The following is a 20,588-nucleotide window of genomic DNA, read 5'->3' as shown; positions in this document are numbered from 1 at the left end:
GCATGTGGGTAAGACACAGAGAGAAAGAGGCAGATAGACAAACAGAATAAAATCTATCCCATTTTACTTTTATACAATAGACATATTTCTGGTAGTTCTCAAGCACTTTAAACAGAGAAAGCCCAACATAATATTGAATTGCAGCACTGCCAGTCTGAAAACTGGTCAGAAAAGATGAGCATAGTCTGCAGCACTATTGCAGACTTGCAGTTCAGACAATAGATGTAATCGTGAGATCTCTTTGTACCATGGATACTAAATGTATACTAATTCTTGTGTGGATAAGCTATGACCCAAGGATGACCAGATTTAAACGTTTTGTGCAATTTCTAATGGAATGAATTCAACCTTATTTTTAGCCACTTTCTGAGTTTGTCTGACTGTTTTAGCTGTAATTGTATCAAGGCCTAAAATTTCAACAAATGTTGAATCTGTTCAGACTTTTGAGTTCTGTTTGAATAATACAATAGAGTGACCACTGCATATTATGTTAGTAATGTTTTTACGTCCAGCATTCTGTGTACTGGACTGTAGCCTGATTTTTGCTCTGTAGCTCAGTACATTTAATCACAATACAATGAGTCACTGGTAACTGAATGTTAGTATTGTCATTCCTTTCCATTTGATACATGCCGTCATTTTCTGTGAACAAAATCTCCATACACACATATTAACCCTGACACTTTTGTTCCTTTCCTAAATGTTAAAGTCTTCTTTGGGACAGCAGATGTTTTCTATGTTCACCCAGGGAAATGTTATGAATGTTTTCTCATAAACTGTAAGTAAAATAAAAAAAAATGTAATCATTAACTCATAAATATTTTTACTGTTCAAATGCAGTTCATTCATGCTCTCAGCAAAATATTATTTTTGAGTGTCACTGAAAGAATTGAGCAAGTATGACAACAAGAATAGCCATTGATGTGCTCATTGCCAATACAAAGTTGCATTCCCAGTTGTCATGTTGTTTTGTGTGACTATTTCTTCTTCACATCAGTCTCTTATTTAGCTTAACATCTATGGTCATTTCTAGAGACAGGCTGTGACACCCCTGCACTGGCCCAGTAATCAAGGAGCCTCAATTTTCACCACTGGCAACAGTGAGGGGATGTACACACTTGGAGGATGACAAGTACACACACAGTAAAGTGCAGTTTCCCTTAAGAGCACACAGAGACCACAGTCAGTCTGGGGCTGGTTTCTCCCTCTTAATCCAGATCCCCAATAAGACTCTCCACTGGCACAGCTATAGAGTTGAGATCTCAATTGAGTGACCAACCAGTGCTTTGTGTCTCTGCCCAAGTAGCTGACACACACACACACACACACACACACACACACACACACACACACACACACACACACACACACACACACACAGACACACACACACACACTCCTGGGGAAGACTGGCACAGGTTTACTAGTTATACCCCCTTCTGCCCACACTATAAGGTAGTTATCACTGCCAACAACCCCTACTTGTCAGCCACTATAAGACCCCTACAAAGGGTGGCCAATTCTACTGTGCAATGTTACTGTTATCCAAACTGGAAGTCTGACCAAGCAAGGCTATTGGAGTGGCCTGTACAGTGTCACCAAATACATATGCAAGTACTCTAAGAGCTTAAATATGTCTCACAAATATCAGCCACAAAGATAGGCTTAAATATATTTAATAAAAAATAATAAAAGAACAAGACAATACTTAGTAAATCCAACATGGTTACTTCAGAGTTCAGAATCACAGGAAATACTTAAAAACAACATTGCAGGACAGTCTCAAATAAATACAGAAAACATCTAAACTAATCTTTACTGTATTATTAGCCATATCTAAAAGATACTATGCCCTAAATAACATACTTATAGAGCAAGGTAAATGCATATAAGTGGATGTTCTTGCTTAGTCTAAGAAAAAACACAAAATGCAAAGTCTTTCTCTGACAGATTTTTTAAATCAATACCAATTACTGCTGGGTCAGTTTGGTTGACATCACTCTTTGTCACCTGCCTTCAGTTCCCAGGCTAACAGAAACTAACATCTCTGTGTTAAAAATACATATCTCTCAGATGTTTGCTCAGAACTGGAAGTCTTAAAATAATTAAACACTTATACATTTTAGACCTAGTAATTACTTCTCTCCAAGACAAAAGAAAAATCTTTAGCTCTAGACTTTTTATCTGCTTCACTGAGACTGAGAGATAACACAATCATACAACAATTTCAACTTATTTTTTTTAAGTTTTGCAACTTAACTGTGTATGTTTCAGCTTCTACTATTAAAACATAGATTTGCACAGGTATATAGTTTATATACATTTCTGTTCTTTTCTAGTAAGGTACACTGTGGACACATCCTTGAAGCTCAGTACTGTACAACCCTGTTCAACACATTTCTGCACCAGTTGTTTAATATACACATAACATATAGCTCTCTTACATTTGTAAGACAAGCATATGAATCCTGTTGATATTCACAAATGGCATATGATTATTTACAAAATTCCAGATAGCTGGGCTGGCAGTGTCACACAGGCCTTGTTTGGAACTTTTTTATTTCATCTCTACCAACATTTTGAAGATTTTTCCAAATACTTACTTGGTTATATTAACTTGGAAGACCCTATGATTACTCAGATGTTTGTTGGGATTCATTTTTGTAGTCACTATGGCACTTTTGTGAACCTCCAGAGTCTCCCATACATGATCAATTCCTTACTGTGTCCCCCGATTGACTATTTATTCCATTGTCATAACAAGTCACTACTGAATTATGCTGTAGATAGGCAAAACCTCACTCCCATGACAGTGCCACTTTGTTCACATTACTCTGAGTTGACTCAAGTAATCGGCCACAGGTGCTTTGCCTATTGCTAGCTAAGACTTGATTTCCACAAAATCATTTCTAATGCCATATAAATCAGTGCAAGTCACTAATAAGAAAAATAGCCTGTGGTAACTGCTGAGAAAAGGCATATTTCTTAATGGGTATTACTTGCTTAATAAAACCACCAAATAAATAAACCTGTAAGATTTACCACCAGACATGTGGCTTTCTGGATTGTCTATTCTGCACTCTGGTCAGGTATTCTGCTTTGAGCAGGTTTTGTGAGTTTTATTTTAATTGAGGTTTATTTAAACCACACATTCTTGTGCTGCAGGAGCTGCCAGAGTATTGCAGTGCTATTTCCAGTTTTCCCCAGTGTAGTTCAACCATGCAGTTGGCATGTAGAATTTAGAGAGGTGTGACCCAAGACCCCTGCATGGGGCTGTAAGGAGGCTGGCCCACTGCAAAATAAAGGTTTTTTGATATTTTTAGCATTTTTCAATTTAAGTTATGCTTCTAACTACTGAAAAATGAATGAAGCATAATTAATCATATCATCAAATCATATGTGGTTTTCTTTTTACAGATTTTATTTGTCACCATACTCATCTTCCATTACTACTTCAGGTGACTATCCCTCTCATCTAGGCAGCACTCTGAAATTTAACTTGTCACTGGAATCCTTTTTCTCTCTGTCACCAATTCCCATGCCCAGCTTACATCAAGGAATGGACTCCCCCAGCTTTCCCCAGAAGACCACTTGGTTCAATAGATGAAAAAGAGGATTCTTGCACTATATCATCCACAGTAATTCCTGGTGTAACCTTAGCCTTAACCTTACTGGTGTCTAGTAGCAGCCAAAAGCTTGCAATGCTACACCTGATATCTGTGGCCACCCCAACCACTGATGTGTATAGCCATTGCCAACTCCCTCACTGATTTCTCCCAGATGGCCTGGGTTTGACTCCTACATAGAACACACACACACTTATAATAAGCTTTATCTCCACATCCCCATCCTTCAAGACTGCTACCTAATCATCTGAGAGGAGGACCACAGGTAGTGCACCTTCCACTGCTTGCTAATCTTTGTCCCTTCATACAATGCCCTTTCTAGAGCTCAGACCCATTACTCCATTACTTCAGCACAAACCAGCTGGGTGAAACCAGTGTTTCACTGAGCTACCTGTTACCTGTGTGCATTTTAACCAGCACTGTGTTATTTCTGCCCAGTCTTCATATCAAGTCAGCTACTTTCTTACTTTTTTTGCTATGTTCATGCCTCCCTTTTGTGGGTATCTTTTAAAATATGTCACTGTTGACGATTCTGAATGCACCTATGAGTATATTTATCTATGTATTGCATTTATGGACTAGACAGACACTCTGCAAAATGCATTGCACCTTTTAGATATGGCCTTTGAGTGCATAACAATACAGAACAGAAAGCAAGCATTAGACATCATCTATATAATAATACAACTTGTGGGATAAATAAGACAGATGGATGAAGTCACATTACAAAATAAGAAAACTAATCACTATAGTAACAAAGACACTTCAAAATAATACAAGCAATACAGAAGAGTATCATTAAAAGCAATTTAAGTACATATTGTACACTTGGAAATAGTACATCTTCCTCACTGGAATAAAGTAGAACAGCTAAGTATAAACAGAAATATTGGCAAGACTGCTGCTTTATATTGCACAATTCAGAAAGAAATAAATGAAGGAATGAAACAACATGTCAGGCAGGTTGAAATACATGTTGTACAATCAAGGAGCAAGTCAAAGTTCAATCAGAAACATCATGTCTGTAGTCAAAACCACAAATTACACAATCAAGTTCAGGTGGCAATGTAAATGAAGTTGCTATTTCACTGAGAAAAAACAAGAAATCTATTATGCAGACTAGGTAAAGTTTCAATTGGCTGACATATCTATCCTGGAAGAAACACAGCTTGAAGAATCAGCTATGAAATCAAGAGTTAGTGTGGAATGGAACTTTAAACAAAGGAGGTTATGCAGTTTAATGGAGACACTCAATTAATACACATGTAGGGAGGCACTAGTGGTACAAAGTTTTCAGAACAAGTATGAATGCAGTGCTGAAGTCGCACAAGATATCTGAGTTGGAGTAATATCAGTATTTCTTGTTATAAGGAGACATGCACACAACAAAACGTTTTATAGGCACAAGTCAAGAATAGACATCCAAACATTTTGCATGCAGGTCATGTCAGAGGAACACCTGTGGGCAGTTTAGGCAGTCATGCATTCCTTATCAATTGATGTCTGCTATTTATTTTGAGAAGAGTGAAAACTAAAAGATTATAAGGAAAGGCAAAATGCATGGAGGTAGCTTTTCTGACTAATGAGAATCTCAGATGAGATACTCTGATATATTGTTTTCTATGTTGTGTTCATTTGTTCTCCACAATTTATTACTGATGTGCCTGCTGAAAAGAAAAGTGCTATCTGGCAAAGGTTTATATTCACCCAAGTATACAAAAATAAATGCAGAACATTTTCAGACAAGGAGTTTACAATTCTAAACTGTATAATCCCTAAAAGACAACTATAGACCAAGAAACATTTTGAAGAAATGTTATTCCTTGGATTAGTTTGAATAAAATTTCCCTCAAAGTGTTTATTGGTCTGCAGTTATCTTTCTGAGCTTGGTATCTTTCTTACTAGACAAAAATTTACCTGGTGTTGTCAAATTTATCTTTATCATCTAATTCTTACAAAATTGCAGCCTCACTGTCCACATAGCATTTATGTATTATCTTCAAACCCTTCAGGCTTTAGTCATCATTATTAGGGTCACCAAGATAAGGAGAGAGCCAACTAATTTACCTATATTTAGAATATAAGTTCGTTAACAAGACAGCTAAAAATGATTTGAAAATCGTTGCTGTGAGTGTGGCAATAAGCAGATACCACCATGAGTGTGCTAAACCAAAAAAAAAAAAAAAAACAAGCAAACAAGACCAGTTGTGGTACAAAAGAATACAAGTTTAATTTCAGAAAAGCAAATATATTTTAATAGATTCTCAGATTAAGAACTTTCATTTAAATCCTCAGAATTTTGTAGAATATTCAAATCAATGCTTTTTTAACAATAAATTACAATGAGAAAATCAAACATGTAGAATGTAAAAAATCCTAACTTAAGTCTGTGATAAAATTATGAAATCATTAAAATAACATAAATTTAAATATGAAGATATTAGAACATAAAAATATGTTTAAAATTTCAGTGTAGCTGTTTTTAAGGGTGGCCATGATAGTGCAGCAGTTAGCGTTGTTGCCTCACAGCAAGAGGTTTTCCGGTTCGATCCTTGACTGGGGTGCCTTCTGTGTGGAGTCTGCATGTCCTCCTTGTGGTCATGTGGGTTTCCTCCGGGTGCTCCGGTTTCCTCCCACATCCCAAAGACATGCTGTAGGTGGATTAGACACTCTAAATTGGCCCTAAGTGTGAGTGTGTGTGTGTGTGCCTTCTGTGGAAGGCTGGGCACCGGGCTGGCAACTCAACACCGTAAAACTCCACTGCCAATCATGAGCAGAAAGGTGATCTGCTGTGGTGACCCCTAACTGAGAAAAGTTGACAGAAGAAGTGTAGCTGTTCTTAAAGCCTGAGTGCTGCCAGTAGTGATTTTTGTCATTAATTCCTATATTTTTTATCAGCTTCTAGCCTTAGTTTCCATTTCAGTTTGAAGTTTTCTGTCTTTCCTCCTATTATCCCCTCTGGGATCTTTACTTTTTTTTTCAAAATCGTATACTGAAAAATAATATAATTTTGACAAAAATAGCTTGTTTTTAATGTGTTACTAATATTCGTTTTATGCATGTCATATCCATGCACATATTAATGTTTTCTCAGCACCCTTTCTGTTTCCCCAGCATAGAAAGCTAGTCATGTTTTACATTTTGTCCCTCAATTCAAAGCTACCTGTGATTTGTAGCCTATGTGCATGTGTGTTTCTAAAAATATAAAATTGCAGTGATTACATGAAATGCTTGTACTAATACCACTTTTTTACTGTCTTGTTTTATTCAAAAATATATCTTTAAGTTGTCTTTTGTATACATTTGGAATGCTTCAAATCTCTTCCACAGTTTCTGGAAAGTACTGAAAAATATTCCAGTTCTTAACACTGCTACATCTAATGAGTTTACCTAAAGTATCACATTTCAGACCTACTGTTCTATTAAATTCACACTTCACACTTGTATCTCACAGCACAAATATATTAGTGCTAAGCAAAGTCAGATAAATGCCTTCACATGTTTTTCATGTACCTCATTATAAATACAATCTAGTGATCCGGCTTTAAGAGCAACCAGATTATAAATATTACATTTATGTACTCTAAGATCTTTACATTTTAATACATGTTTCTTGGAAGTGTGTTAGTGTTTTTGAAATTTTATCACAGATCTAAGTCAGAATTTTTTACATTGCTTGTGTGTTTGATTTTCCCTATTACATTTGGTTGGGAAATGTACTTATATTCGACCAGATTCTGATGAAGTTTATGGTTTTGATGAAAGTGGTTAATTTGTGATTTGGCTCTAATGGAATTAAGTGGACTGCTAGCATTCTTCTATACCACAACTTGTCTTGGTGTGAATGTCAGGCAAGACCTTACCTAAAGCAGCAAATGTTTAGGTAGCAAATCTGACCACAAAGGAAAGCAAGTTGGGGTTGGTTATTGCAGAATAAATATTGTTACAAATATTGTTTATGAAACATGGAGAAGAGTCAGAGGTGTAGATCCTTGTGCACACACTTTTAGACCAAATCCATCTCATACTTAATTTCTGGGTAGGTGTGCCTAGGTTGCTTGAGACAGCTTCATGTGCTGCTGTCTTTTTCAAATACACTTCTTTGATAAGTAGAATCATTGTAGATGGCAATACCTACTTAGATATAGACATATTGCTTTTATGTTTTATGCTTTATTCATAAAAATAAAAAAGGGCAGCAGTAATCCTGTATACCCTCCTGTAACCTTGCCATAAAATGTCTACTTGACAGTGCAAAATATATAACAGTTTACTGGTTGCACATTTCCTGCTTTGCAAAGATTATAGTTCTGGGCAAGGACATAATATCTTAGTCAGTCCCTTTGTTTGAGTTTTTTTAACTCTTTTGAGAAATTCCCAATATTCTACTTAATATCTCATAGCTGTGGAATGCATCTTATACCCTCCATTAAACATTTTAAAGACAAAGTGAAAGACTGTAACCCCTGGCTCTGCTCTTGTATTACCACTTCAAGTTTAAGCTATATCTAAATATATGTTTGTATACCTACCTTCTTAATGTAACTAAAATTACTCTGTCCAAACATGATTCCACTTAATCATCCCAGCTGAGATATTTCTCTTGGTTCTATCACACTACATTCCTTTGTAACTCTCTCCCCTTCTCCTGGATATTTATAACTGCTCTCTGTACCCTTAGCTATATATAGTATTTCTAACACCCTACCTAACTCTGTTCTACTTCTCCTTATCAAAGCCTCATTTCTTATCTATTACTACTCAATATATTCATCCCTCTTTTACCTCCTATCTATTTACCATGTATATTCTTTATCCAGAGCTGTTGTCACTCACCATGCACAGGTTAAGACTACTACAACTCTCATTTACCTGTCATTATCCACTCTAACTCCTCTCTTTATGCTGACATCTTTGTAACTTAAGCATGGGATGGTTAAGAGTAACCTAAACCAAATGGGGTAGGTTATTTCAAGCACAAAAAGGGAAACTGGCTAGGCTTAAAATGGCCGACAAGGGCAGTTAGTGTACTACTTTCCTATGAACCAGGATTATCACTTCACTATATCTTCCACTTTTTTGTGTTTCACAATCTTCCTTTAAATCCTGCCTAAACCCAATTACTTTCAGAATTGTATCTCCATAATCATAAAACTCAATTTACATCTTACTTTGTCTTTCTTTTACTAATCTTTCAATTGATTCAACTTGAGTTGTTAGATATTTTAAACCTGTTTGGTCCATTTTTTCCATATTCAACTGTCTACGTATGCAACAAAATCACTCTAAAGGCTTCTATTTATCTTATTTGTTGTAATATGATTATTGCAAACTGAATATTCTCCTGTTTTTTTCTATTTTATATAAGTATGTAAATCAACTTACAATATGTAAGAATGATGGAGCGTTTCTCACCAGGCCTCTGCTGAAAAGAAGTTATCTGTGACCAAGTCAGACTTTCCTCGTAAACACATGGAAATAAATAAATGTATATATAGCTTCTATGATATGACAAATTACTGTATGTTTAAAAACATATAAAGTGATATAGTTGTGTTTGAACTAAAGGGTTTCATTGCTAATTATGAGATTCCTGTCAACAGGAATATTGTTCATAAATCTTATTAAAACTCTACAAGACAACACATTTGCAGAATTAATGAGATAAATTGGCTGCAGGATGTACTACTTCTCCGAAGTCAAAATTAAAGTTCAGAGAACTTAATGAATATATTTACTAGACTGTGCAAATGTATTATTAGACTCTATCCCATATCATGTGTTTTAAATGACTAGACCACTCTCCATCAGGAATAGTTTTTGAAATCATATATTTTACATAATATTTTATTGACCACATCTCAGTGAGCAAACCATGTTTTTAAGAAGTCCATCTTTTATGCTCGTCAAGGGCACTAAAATGTTAACATGAAGCTCCTAAATATAATAAGCATAAAGGGATGTAATTGTAAGTGAAATGTGTCACTTCCTTCCTTCCTTCATTCATTCTGTCCTTTCTTCCTTCTTTCTTTTTTTCTTCCTTTATACTTTTTTCCTATATTCTTTCCAGCCTTCTACTTGGTGAAACATCTGAGGCCTTTTGAGCATGAATATGTTCATGAAGTTAAGCTTTCTAATATAAGAAATGCTTAAATTTAAAAAAAAATAAATTAAAGATAATTGAGATCCACCTGCATTTATCAAACATGTGTATACTGGATTCATAGGCCCATATGTACTTACTAGATTTTTTTACTTTTGAGGACCTTATTTATTATTTATTTTATGATTTATTTATTGCATTTGCTAACCAGGAAAGCCCACTCAGCCTGGAAATAGCCCATTTTCAGTGGAGGACCGAGGACAAAAGCTCCACACAATTACATACAAAGAAAATATTAATACACATAACAGAGAAAAACAAAATAAAATCGAGCAGTACTTTTACATTGAATGAAACTGATAATAAAACAACAGTCAAAAGACTACAATCATAGAATTAAGAAATGGTATATATTCAAATGACACATGAGTGAAATGTATCTACAAGGTTCATAGTGTGTATTCAATTACCACATGAATGTAATGTATCTGCAGGTTCATAGCTGTGAGGAGTTAAGTATAGTGAAGGAACAGTAGGAGATAGAAGGGTAAAGGAGGACAGGTTAAAGTGACAGGGAAGCCATAAGTAGGCAGAGGGAAGGAAGTGATAAAGGTATAACACCAGGGAGAGAGCTCAGGAGTTGGGGTTCTGTGTTGGGGAACAGGAGCATAACAATTGCGAGGAGAGATGTAGTTTGAGGGATTTTTTTAAAGGAGGCTGACTTGATGATAGTCATGAGTGAAGGGGGAGCTTATTCCATGCCTTCGAGACAGTATCGGAATGCAACATTTGACCAGCTGAGAGCTTAGGTTTCTCTATGGATAGTAACATTTTGTTTTCAGACCTGAGGTGTCAGTTAGGATGATACATGGTCAGTATGGAGGAAAAGGAAGGCCAGGTTTCTGGGTGGTAGATGAGCTTATGGGCTGTAGTTAATTGTAAAAATGTGAGATGTTGCGAGGATTCTAGCCAATTTAGTTGATGCAGAGAGGAACAGTGATGGGTAGAAAATTTGCATTTGTAGCAAATTTATCAACGTTGTTGTAGCAGGAGTCTAGTTTTATTCTCAAGGAGGACTGTAGATTGGTGAGGATGGGAGCACCATATAGAAGTGTTGGTAGCAGGAAGAATGAGACCAGAGCCTTTCTTGTAGAGAGACTAGGAAAATGGTTGTGCCTATACAGGGCACTTAGTTTTTGATGTTTTTTTTGATGTTACTGTAGATGCGAAGGTCGAAGCTTAATTTGTCATTGATGATGACACCTAGCAATTCGGTGCTGGAGACAACATCAACAATGGTGTCATTTTGGGAGTGAATGGGGAATAGTGACTTGTGAACAGGGCTGGATTTTGTGGGGGTAAATATTAAAAGTTTTGTTTTATTGGGGGAGAAGATGACATGGTTCTGGGACATCCAGGTTTCGGTGGAAGTAAATGCATCTTGGGTGAGATCCTGTAGTGTGGGGGCAGATTTAGCAGAGCAGATGATATTTGAGTCATCTGCATATTGGATGACAGTACTGTGGATGAGAGAGGAAAGAAAGTTATTGACAAATATGCTGAACAAGGTACTGAACTTTGGAAGGCACCTGTATTTGTACTTATGAAAGGGGAGGAAGAATGTTACCATTTAGTAGACTGCTGCCTATTAATGAGATAGTTAGTAAACCATTGTAGGGTAGGGGGAGATAGCTCCAGATTAGCAAGTTTAGTAAGCAGGAGGAAGTGGGATATAGTGTTGAATGCCTTTGATCAATTTAGGAAGAGTGCTGAGACTAAGGAACCAGCACCTTGAGCTCTGTTTATTGTGTTGAGGAAGAAAATGAGGGCAGTGTTAGTACTATGTCCGGGCATAAAGCCATGTTGAGTGGGGGAGAGGATTTGGTGTTGTATCAGGTGACTGAGGAGCTGAGTGTGAATACATTTCTCTAGTATTTTGGAGATTGGGGAGTGAATGGCAATGGGATAGAAGTTTGAGATGTCGAAGTTGCTGCCGCCTTTATGAAGTGGAAGGATAAATGCTTTTTTCCAGATATCAGGTATGCAGGATTCCTGAATGGACCTGTTGAGGAGGATGCTGATAGGATATGCAATGGAGGAGGCTGAGAGTTGTAAGTATTCTGCATGTAAGTTATCAGGGGCATTAGTACAGGGTTTGAGTGTGTTAAAAGGTTTTTTGATAATGGAGGTGGGTATGGGTGTTAGTGTGAAAGGAGGTAGTGGGTTTGAAGGGGACTGCACAGGTGGAGTTCCTGGTGGGTCATCTGTAATAAGTGGGAAGTGGTAGCAAGTTTTTTGATGGTGTTGATGAAGTATGTGGTAAAGAGGAAGGATATCTCAGAGGGTGTTTCTTCTGGGTTTGGACATGGGTCATTGTTAGTTTCAGGGTGGAAAGGGAGTTAATTGCTCCCCAGAATTTCATATGGCTTAGTCTATGTTGGTCTTGGATAGCCTGGAAGTATTCTTTTTTGTTTTTGATAACTAGGCTTTTGGCCTGCTTGTGAAGCTTTCTATATTGATTGAAGTTAGACAATGTTTTGTTTTGTTTTTTTTTTTTTTGCCAGGCTTTCCAGGCTTTGTCCCTAGAGGACATAACTTGCTTTCTGGATTTTGTAAGCCAAATTGCGTGTTTTGACTTGATCTTTTTTAACTGGAGTGGGGCGAGACTATTTAGGATCCTAAGAAATATAGAATTAAAGAATTCTACAGCTTTGTTGAGAGGGAGAAATTTCAGTGGGCTCCAGTTACTGTTCTGTAAGATGTCGTTGAAGGTGGTAGTGAGAAATGGGATAGATCTCTGGTGTATCTATATTGGTGTAAGTTTGGTATGGAGGTGGGCTTACGTATTATGAATGCTGGAGAGAGATCACTAATGCTATTTCGGAGAGTCCGTGCAGTGGCAATTTTTTGTGGGTCAGAAACCAAGATCCTACCCAAAATTGAGCCTTTGCTTTCCTTGATATTGGGTCTAGTAATGTCAGAGATTAGCTGAGGATAGATGTGAATGTTAGTATCTGTAGAGGAGTTGTCAGTGGAAATATCTAGCCAATTAATATTGACATCGCCTAGGATGATGGTTTAATTTTTTATATTATTTGTTATCCAGGCAAGAGTATCTTTGAGAATAGGAGTATTATTGCATGGGGGATGTATATGACTATGATGCAAAGGCTTTTTCAATCATTAGAAAGGTTACTAGTAGCTTTGCAGTGAAGAAGTGGGGAATTGGCTTGGAGCATGGGATTACTGTAAAGGAGTTTGGGAATAGTAAGGCGAGGCCATCACCTTTTTATGTAGCCTATCAGTTCTAAGGCAGGAGTAGTTTTAGGGTAGAAATTCAGAATCTTTGATGTATGGTTTTAGCCAGGTTTCAGTGATAGCAGTGAAGTCTGATTTATGTTGATTTAGTCATGCGTGCAGTTGGAGAATTTTGTTTCTAATGCTTTGGAGATTAATTGTGGTAAAGTTTAGGGATTTTGTGGAGTTAGAGGAATTATGAGATGGAGACGAAGGGCGAGGGGTGGGATGTATGTCACCACAAAGAGCTAGTTCACTGAGAACAGGGAAATATGTGGGTAGGGGCTTCTTTTTTAGGTAATGGAAGTGTTTGAATTTATGGTTGTAAGGAATGTTGTGGTGTGGGGAAAGGGTGATGAGTTTCTTTAGTAATATGAAATCTGTACTATAGAGAGTGGAGCAAATACAGAAAAATTGGGGAGGGTGTGTGTGTGTGTGGTTGATGTGGATGGGGATGGTGTGGGTGGTGTGTAATTTGTGTGAAAGGATGATAGTCTTAGAAAAAGTGAGAGGTAGACAATAAGTGTAAAAAGAAAGATGTTGAATATAAGAGTCATAGATATGTGATATCAAGATGCAAGAAGGTTTGGATAAGAATTGAGGTGTAGGAGTGAGGTTATGGGAGGTATAGTAGGATTGAGGGAGTGGAAAGATAAGGGTGAGACTAGGATTACTGGGTTAAGAGGAAGGGCAGTTGTAAGGGGTGGGAGTTGGGCACAGAGGAAGGGTGTGGAGTGTGGGAGCTGAGAGGACTGGGTCTAGTGAGAGAGGAGGAGGTGGAGAGTATGGAGTTAATGATGAAGGGCTTATATGTGATGGATTGATGGGATGGGTGGGAGGAGTGTGGAGGTGAAGGTCTGTGATTGGAGGATGGAAGGGTAGGTGGGGATGAGGATAGCTATAAATGTAATTGAAGTGTGGGTGGGTGGGAATGGGGGTAGAGTAGGGGAGCTGAGTGAGCCTAAGCATAGTGAGGGTGAATGGAGCGGGGAGAACCACGAGGAGAAGCAGCTAGTAAAAACCTCTCAGCCAGCATCTTTTTACTGTTCAGGCTAGTATACTGCAGGTGCAGCTCTGAAGTTTACCCTGAATTAGGTCTGGGTGTAGGTAGGTGCCTATGGCTGATAAACTAGAGGGGAGTAGAACATCTATTAAGATAAAATGGCCAGGTTTAGAATATTCCAATGTTAGTGGGAAAAAAGACTAGATTATTAAATGACTGGGGGAGCAGGTCTCCTGGCTAGTCCAACTAGTGTGCACGCCACAAACTATAATTATAGTCACTCAGTTAATATCACAAGATAAAACAGAGGACATACACAATTTTCCTTTGAGAACTTAGTGATTATTTTTGCTTGAAAAAACAGGATTTCAATGAGCCCCAAAGGGGTCAGGGAGTCCAAGCGTTGCAAGTGAAAGGGCTGGTTCTCAGCAGGCAGTGAATGGGAATATAAATAACTAGAAGGAGAGAGGGAAAAACAAAATGATTAGTGTCTCAGAAGGGATCTACAAGAAATTAAGAGGTAAGCAGTGGGGTAGGCAAATGTAATATAGGACAATATAAGTAACAGTAGGTGAAATTCTAAAACAAGATTAGAACATTAACAATACAGCACAGATGAAGCAGTATTCACAACTACTGAGCCAAACAGCACAGCCAGAATAACTATCTAACAAAGGAGCAATGCCTACACCAAGACTCCTTTTCTACCTGCCTATAGTACAGAAAATTAGCAATTTGCTGTACTATAGGCTAGCCTTGGTCATTTTTAACCCTTACATTTATCATACAAATAACTCAGAAGCAGTCAGACCATGGATAGGTTAAGATATTTGTAAACCTGCACAAAGCACCGGGAAACCAGCAGTCTTGACAGTCTGTTTATTGTACACAGGTGAACACATACACCAACCACAGACCAGAACAAGAACTGTCAAGACTGCTGGTTTCCCAGTGCTTTGTGCAGGTTTACTAGTTTTTTTGTGTTGGCACTGAGACTACTTTGTTTATAGGTTAAGATATTTACTTGTTGCCCCTATCCATGAGGGACATGCCAAACTGGGGGGTAGTGAATTTGTGATTTCTCATTCATTTATCTGAATCATGTTTAAATATAGTAAAAGAAATATTTTTATGTGGTGTAAAAGATGGCTCCATAGGTATTCTCTCTGTTACATAACTTTTCCTCCAAACTGTTCAGTTTATGCTGAAAAAGAGACTGAGATGCCTTGTGTGACTGTTCATGCTACAGCTGAACATGTGAATGTGTAATAAGCCTGACAGGTAAGGACTGCTAAGACTCTATACATAAGGCAGTTGTCATCTTTTAGTGACATGTATGATACTGGGGAGAAGGACAAGGGTTTGAGAACATTTGCATAGTTTGTGGGATTAAGGCCTTTGTTTTTTTAAGTGAGGATGCATTGTGGTAACTCATTTTGTGACAACTGTCTGGATAGGTGCATACCAAATGATGCATTATATTCAATGACAGACCTGATGAGAGGTGAGTACAGTAAAATGATAACATCCCTGGATGTGGACACCATGCCTTTAGATATAAAATGTGCAGTATAAAAAAGGTCTTCCTTACTGTAGTGGCTACATGGTGATCAAAGTGCAGTTTGCCAACACAGGTTCCTAGATGCCTGACTACAATGTCAACTATCAGGGGTACATTTTCCATGTGATAGTTACAAAGGAAGCCATGCTTATCAAAGAATATGATTATACATGTCTTGGCATTTAGCTTTAGTCCACAGTTTAGACATCAGCTATTTGTTTGGGAAAGGCCATCTTTGAGGATTTTGATGTCATATTGGGAGTTAATGATGGCACCGAGTTTACAGTTGTCTGGAAACTTGGTCATTCATAAACTCATGACATTTTCTCTAACCTCTGTAAAGCAAATGCCACGGAGGAGTCCCCAAAGATTGAACCCTGGGGTACACTGCTAATAAACGGTCTTTTGCAGGAGGTAGAACTACCCAAGTTAATTTCCTAAGTTCTATTTGTGAGCCAAATTATTATCCAACACATTACACAGACATTTACATTTAGCGGGTAAGTTTATCTATGATGCTTGTGTGGGCATGGTATTGAATGCCTATGTAAGGTCTAGATATGTAGAGTGCACTGATTGCCTTCATCCATTGTTACAACCAGCGTAATCCAAGGCAGTTTATTTTAAAACTCAAACACAGTAGAAAATGATGTGGTTGATTAGTTGCAAATTAAAGTATGTTTGTTTTAAAGATAGTGTGTTGATTTCTATTTTTATCATGCTTTAAACATTTCATCAAAAAAATTAAAAAATTTAAAAATTCAGTAACTAGTATAAATTTTCTTACTGTCAGTTGAAAAAAACAACTTCTCACTTTTGCCATTTTTTAGTCAGTCAGTCAGTCAAAACTGACATGTTTACAATGGTACAAATGAAAATAACAATTTTAAACCTAATGTACAAAAACACCTTTAATCTAAGTAGTGAGCCAATAATTATGGAACCATTTAACCCTGGAGGTTTACCTGCATTTAACCCTAAGTTGCCAGTTCTCTCTACTCTCTAGTGTGGTGTCCAGTCACCTGTTTTGCCTATAAAAAACTCCCACAGGTGGAACATAGTCCAATGTAAACAACACCTTTGGTAGAGCAGGAAAATGTATTGGGAGGTGTTTCTTTCTCCCTGGTTTGTGAAAATTGGCTGCTGTGGACCAACGTTCATACTACTGCACATTCTTGAAGCCCTAATCATTTTGTCCTTTAGAATCTTTCTTTTTTGGTGGAAAGGTTGGTTGGCTTTTGCAGTAGTGAGTTTGTTTGAGTTGGTTTTCTTCTAAAGACTTTCGAAATTCCCCAGTTGTCTCTTGTCTCTTCTGAAGATGGGTTACATCTAGATTGAGAGTTGATTTGAGTTAATGTTGTCTGAGAAAGTGAGGAAGTCGGTGTTGGTGTGATGTGTTCTAAAAAATTGATTTCTTAGTTGCTCCCCCATTCCAAATGGGCAAATGTCGTCCAGAAGAATAGAGACAAAGAAGAATGATGTGTTTAAATGTTTTGTAAAAAAAATGTGTGTGCCACCTCATTGAACAACATGAAGTTGTTTTCCAGAACTACACCCATCAACTCGTAATTATTAAATTAATTGTTACTTAGATTGGTTTGGTTTCTAAGAAAATTATGAGGGCAGTGCTGTGTTTTTCATAATAGTCATCAATTTATTGTGTGGTTCTGTTGTTCATTTCCTCCCTGAAAAACTATAGGCTGAATGGAACAGGATCGATACCTTTGTGTATTTTTAGGGATCGAATGATGTGGTGTTGTGGTTTTTTTAACTTGAGAAAGTTGAGTAATAAATTTCAGCTCATTCATGTTAATGTTGGTTTGACTGGATTTTGGTGTTGTCCATGCAGGAGTTCAGTTGTTTTATTGTGGCAAGGGTATGCCAAGCCATCCCTACTCTATGCAGATCTCTCTGCTAACTTTCTTTTCTTTTTAGTATTTTCAAACAATACTGATCGATCGACTTCATTAAACAATTTTTCATTGAAATAAAATCTGCCTCAATTGGGGCAGGATTAGAGGAGTTAACAGTACTTTGTTGAATCGAAAAAGATAATTGTTTGTTTGCTGTCCATTCATACAGCTTTTTTTTCAGATATCATGTTAAACAGCTGATTGAATTCAGCTCTAGTGACAGGGGTTATAGGGCACTAACACCAAAATGGTGTTGTAACTTGTTTAATGTCTTGACTTGAGAAAGCCTGAATATACCACCAGGCTTAAAGCTTTATCATTTTCTACTGTGTTTGAGTTTAAAATAAACTGCCTTGGATTATGCTGGTTTGGATCTGTTTGGTTTTTTGGCTTCGACTTTTTTTTTTTTGTTTTTTCTTTTACTATTTCTTTTAGCTTCATCCATTGTTTCCAAAAACTTTCCTGAAGACTTTGACCAGGTTAAGTAGGCAGGATATGCTCTTGTCAAATCTGAACTGGCTTTGGTCTAGAGTTTCTTGGTTGCCTATGTTCTTTATGTCCTTACTTATTAATTCCATTGTGATCCTTTCCATAGCCTTACTAATGAGGCTGGTCAGGCTTATGGGTCTATTATTACCCAGTTCCATTGATGTCCCATCTTTGTGCAAGTGGATTAAAGATTGCTGTCCTCATTTCAATCAGTGGGAAGCCATTTGGAGTCTGATATTACATAACCTCTGTAGGTGGCTTGAGGCCATGTTTCAGGCTGGTCAATAGGTAACTTGGTGTGTTATCTAGCTCCAAAGATGCAGCATTCTTTGCCTTTGAAGGCACCTTGAGGACTTGTTCTTGTGAGATTTTGTTTGGGGGGGGGGTTGAAGCTGCAGGTAAGTGGTCAGGGAATAAGGGAGAGGAGAAAGGGGCAGGTTGAAGTTTGAGCTGAATGTGTCCACTAGTAGCTTGGCTATATCCTAAAGTGTGAGTATGTAGTATCCTTTTTGATTTGCTCTACACAGAGCCGGCCATTTTTCTGAGATTTCTAACATAGTTAAAGAAAAAATTCACCTGAGCAGCTCTTTTTACCTCATATCTGACTTTGGTTGATTTCATCTGGGTCTGGAGTTCCTTGTTAAGTTTACACACATTATTAGCCTCTTGAGAGTTTAATTTATTTTTGCATGTAATGATTTTTTTCTTTTTATAATAGGGCTCTACCTAAGTGGTTTGTTTTTAAATTTGGTGTTGTATTTACTTCTGAGAAGGGACAAATAGGTTTACATAACTGTTTCCACGTGCATAGAATGTGTTAGTAAAGGATTCTGCATATTCAGTTGGAGTCATCAAGATAAGGGCTTTTGAATTTAGCCAACTCATTACTAAGGTTTTACTTAATTAGCTATACATATGTATTATAACTATTGTTTTCAAAATATATGCATTCTATTTTTCTTTAAAAAAACATGAAAAATGTCATTTTTACAGGACTTTATAGTAAAGTTGAGCATTGGTATAATATAACATTTATTTACTGAGAATGTGCCAGCTGATTCAAAAACATGGACCACTATGCATAGAAGATGCAAGACAGGCCATTTGTAGTGCTCATTGCTGCCCAGTGAGTTGTTCATGAATGGAATCCTAGGTCTGGCAGTATGGCAGTATGAGAGTGATACAGTAGTGAAAGAAATGTAAAGGCACATGGGACAGGGCATGCTTATTATGTCATACATTCTTGTTGTACAACAAAGATAAAGCCACATTGGGCATGGCATGCTTGTTATGTCATACATTCTTATTATACAACAAAAGATTACTTCCAGCTTACTGACAGCTGACAGAGAATTTAGCTACCAAGCAAGGCATTCCATGTCAGCTGACCCACAGAATATAGAAAGAGTTGTTTGTCTTTTGGCTTTTCCCAGTTAGGGGTCGCCACAGCGGAACTCCGGTCTGCGAATGATTGGCAGTAGATTTTCATGCTTGCCGAGGTGCCAGCTCGATGTCCAACCTTCAACGAAGGCATGCCCATTTATGCATGTCTTTCAAACACCACCCAACTGTGGGGAAGACATGCAGACTCCAAGCAGAAGGCACTCCCACACTTCAGCCGAGAATTGAATGGGAGAACCACTTGCTGTGAGGTAACAATGCTACCCCTGCACCACCATGGATTATGCCAGCTGACACAGAGACTACAGTTAAAGAGCAGTGCACTCAGTGTCGGCTGACACAAACACTATAGTTACAGAGCAGTGAACTCAGTTTCAGCTGACACACAAAAATAGTTACAGAGCCATGTACTCAGTGCCAGCTGACACAGAGACTATATTTGTAGAGCAGTGAACTCAGTGTCAGCTGAAACAGAGACTATAGCTATAGAGCCATGCACTCAGTGTCAGCTGACACATTGACCATAGCTATTGGACAGTGCACTCAGCATCAACTGAAAGAGACTATAACTATAGAAGACTGCACTCAGTGTCAGCTGACAGAGACTATAGTTATAGAGCAGTGCACTCCGTGTCAGTTAAGACAAATACTATAGTTATACTGCAGTGTAATTAGCATTAGCTGAGTCAGAGTATAGTTGTAGAGCGATGCATAGTATGTTGACAAGCTCATACACAGACACAAACATGACACGCTTTCCATCTGTCCATGTGTACATCCACATATGTGTGATTTTGTGTGCACACATACAAATATGTATATCTTTGTATGTGTGTGGATATCTGTGTGTGTGTGTGTGTGTGTGTGTGTGTGTGTGTGTGTGTGTGTGTGTGTGTGTGTGTGTGTGTGTGTGTGTGTGTGTGTGTGTGTGTGTGTGTGTGTGTGTGTGCGTGTGTGTGTGCATGTGCGTGTGTGCGTGTGTGTGTGTGTGTGTGTGTGTGTGTGTGTGTGTGTGTGTGTGTGTGTGTGTGTGTGTGTGTGTGTGTGTGTGCGTGTGTGTATGTATGTGTGTGCGTGTGTTTGCGCGTGTGTGCATGTGTGTGCGCGTGTGTGTGTGTGTGTGTGTGTGTGTGTGTTTATGGGTGTGTGTTTATGTGTGTACATCCCTGTGTTTATTGTGGAGAGAGAAACAGTA

This window comes from Protopterus annectens, chromosome 1.part0 (genome assembly GCF_019279795.1).
Source record: "Protopterus annectens isolate FY-2018-M chromosome 1.part0, PAN1.0, whole genome shotgun sequence".
Lineage (NCBI taxonomy): Eukaryota > Metazoa > Chordata > Ceratodontiformes > Protopteridae > Protopterus > Protopterus annectens.
Note: the sequence above shows the minus strand (reverse complement) of the source record.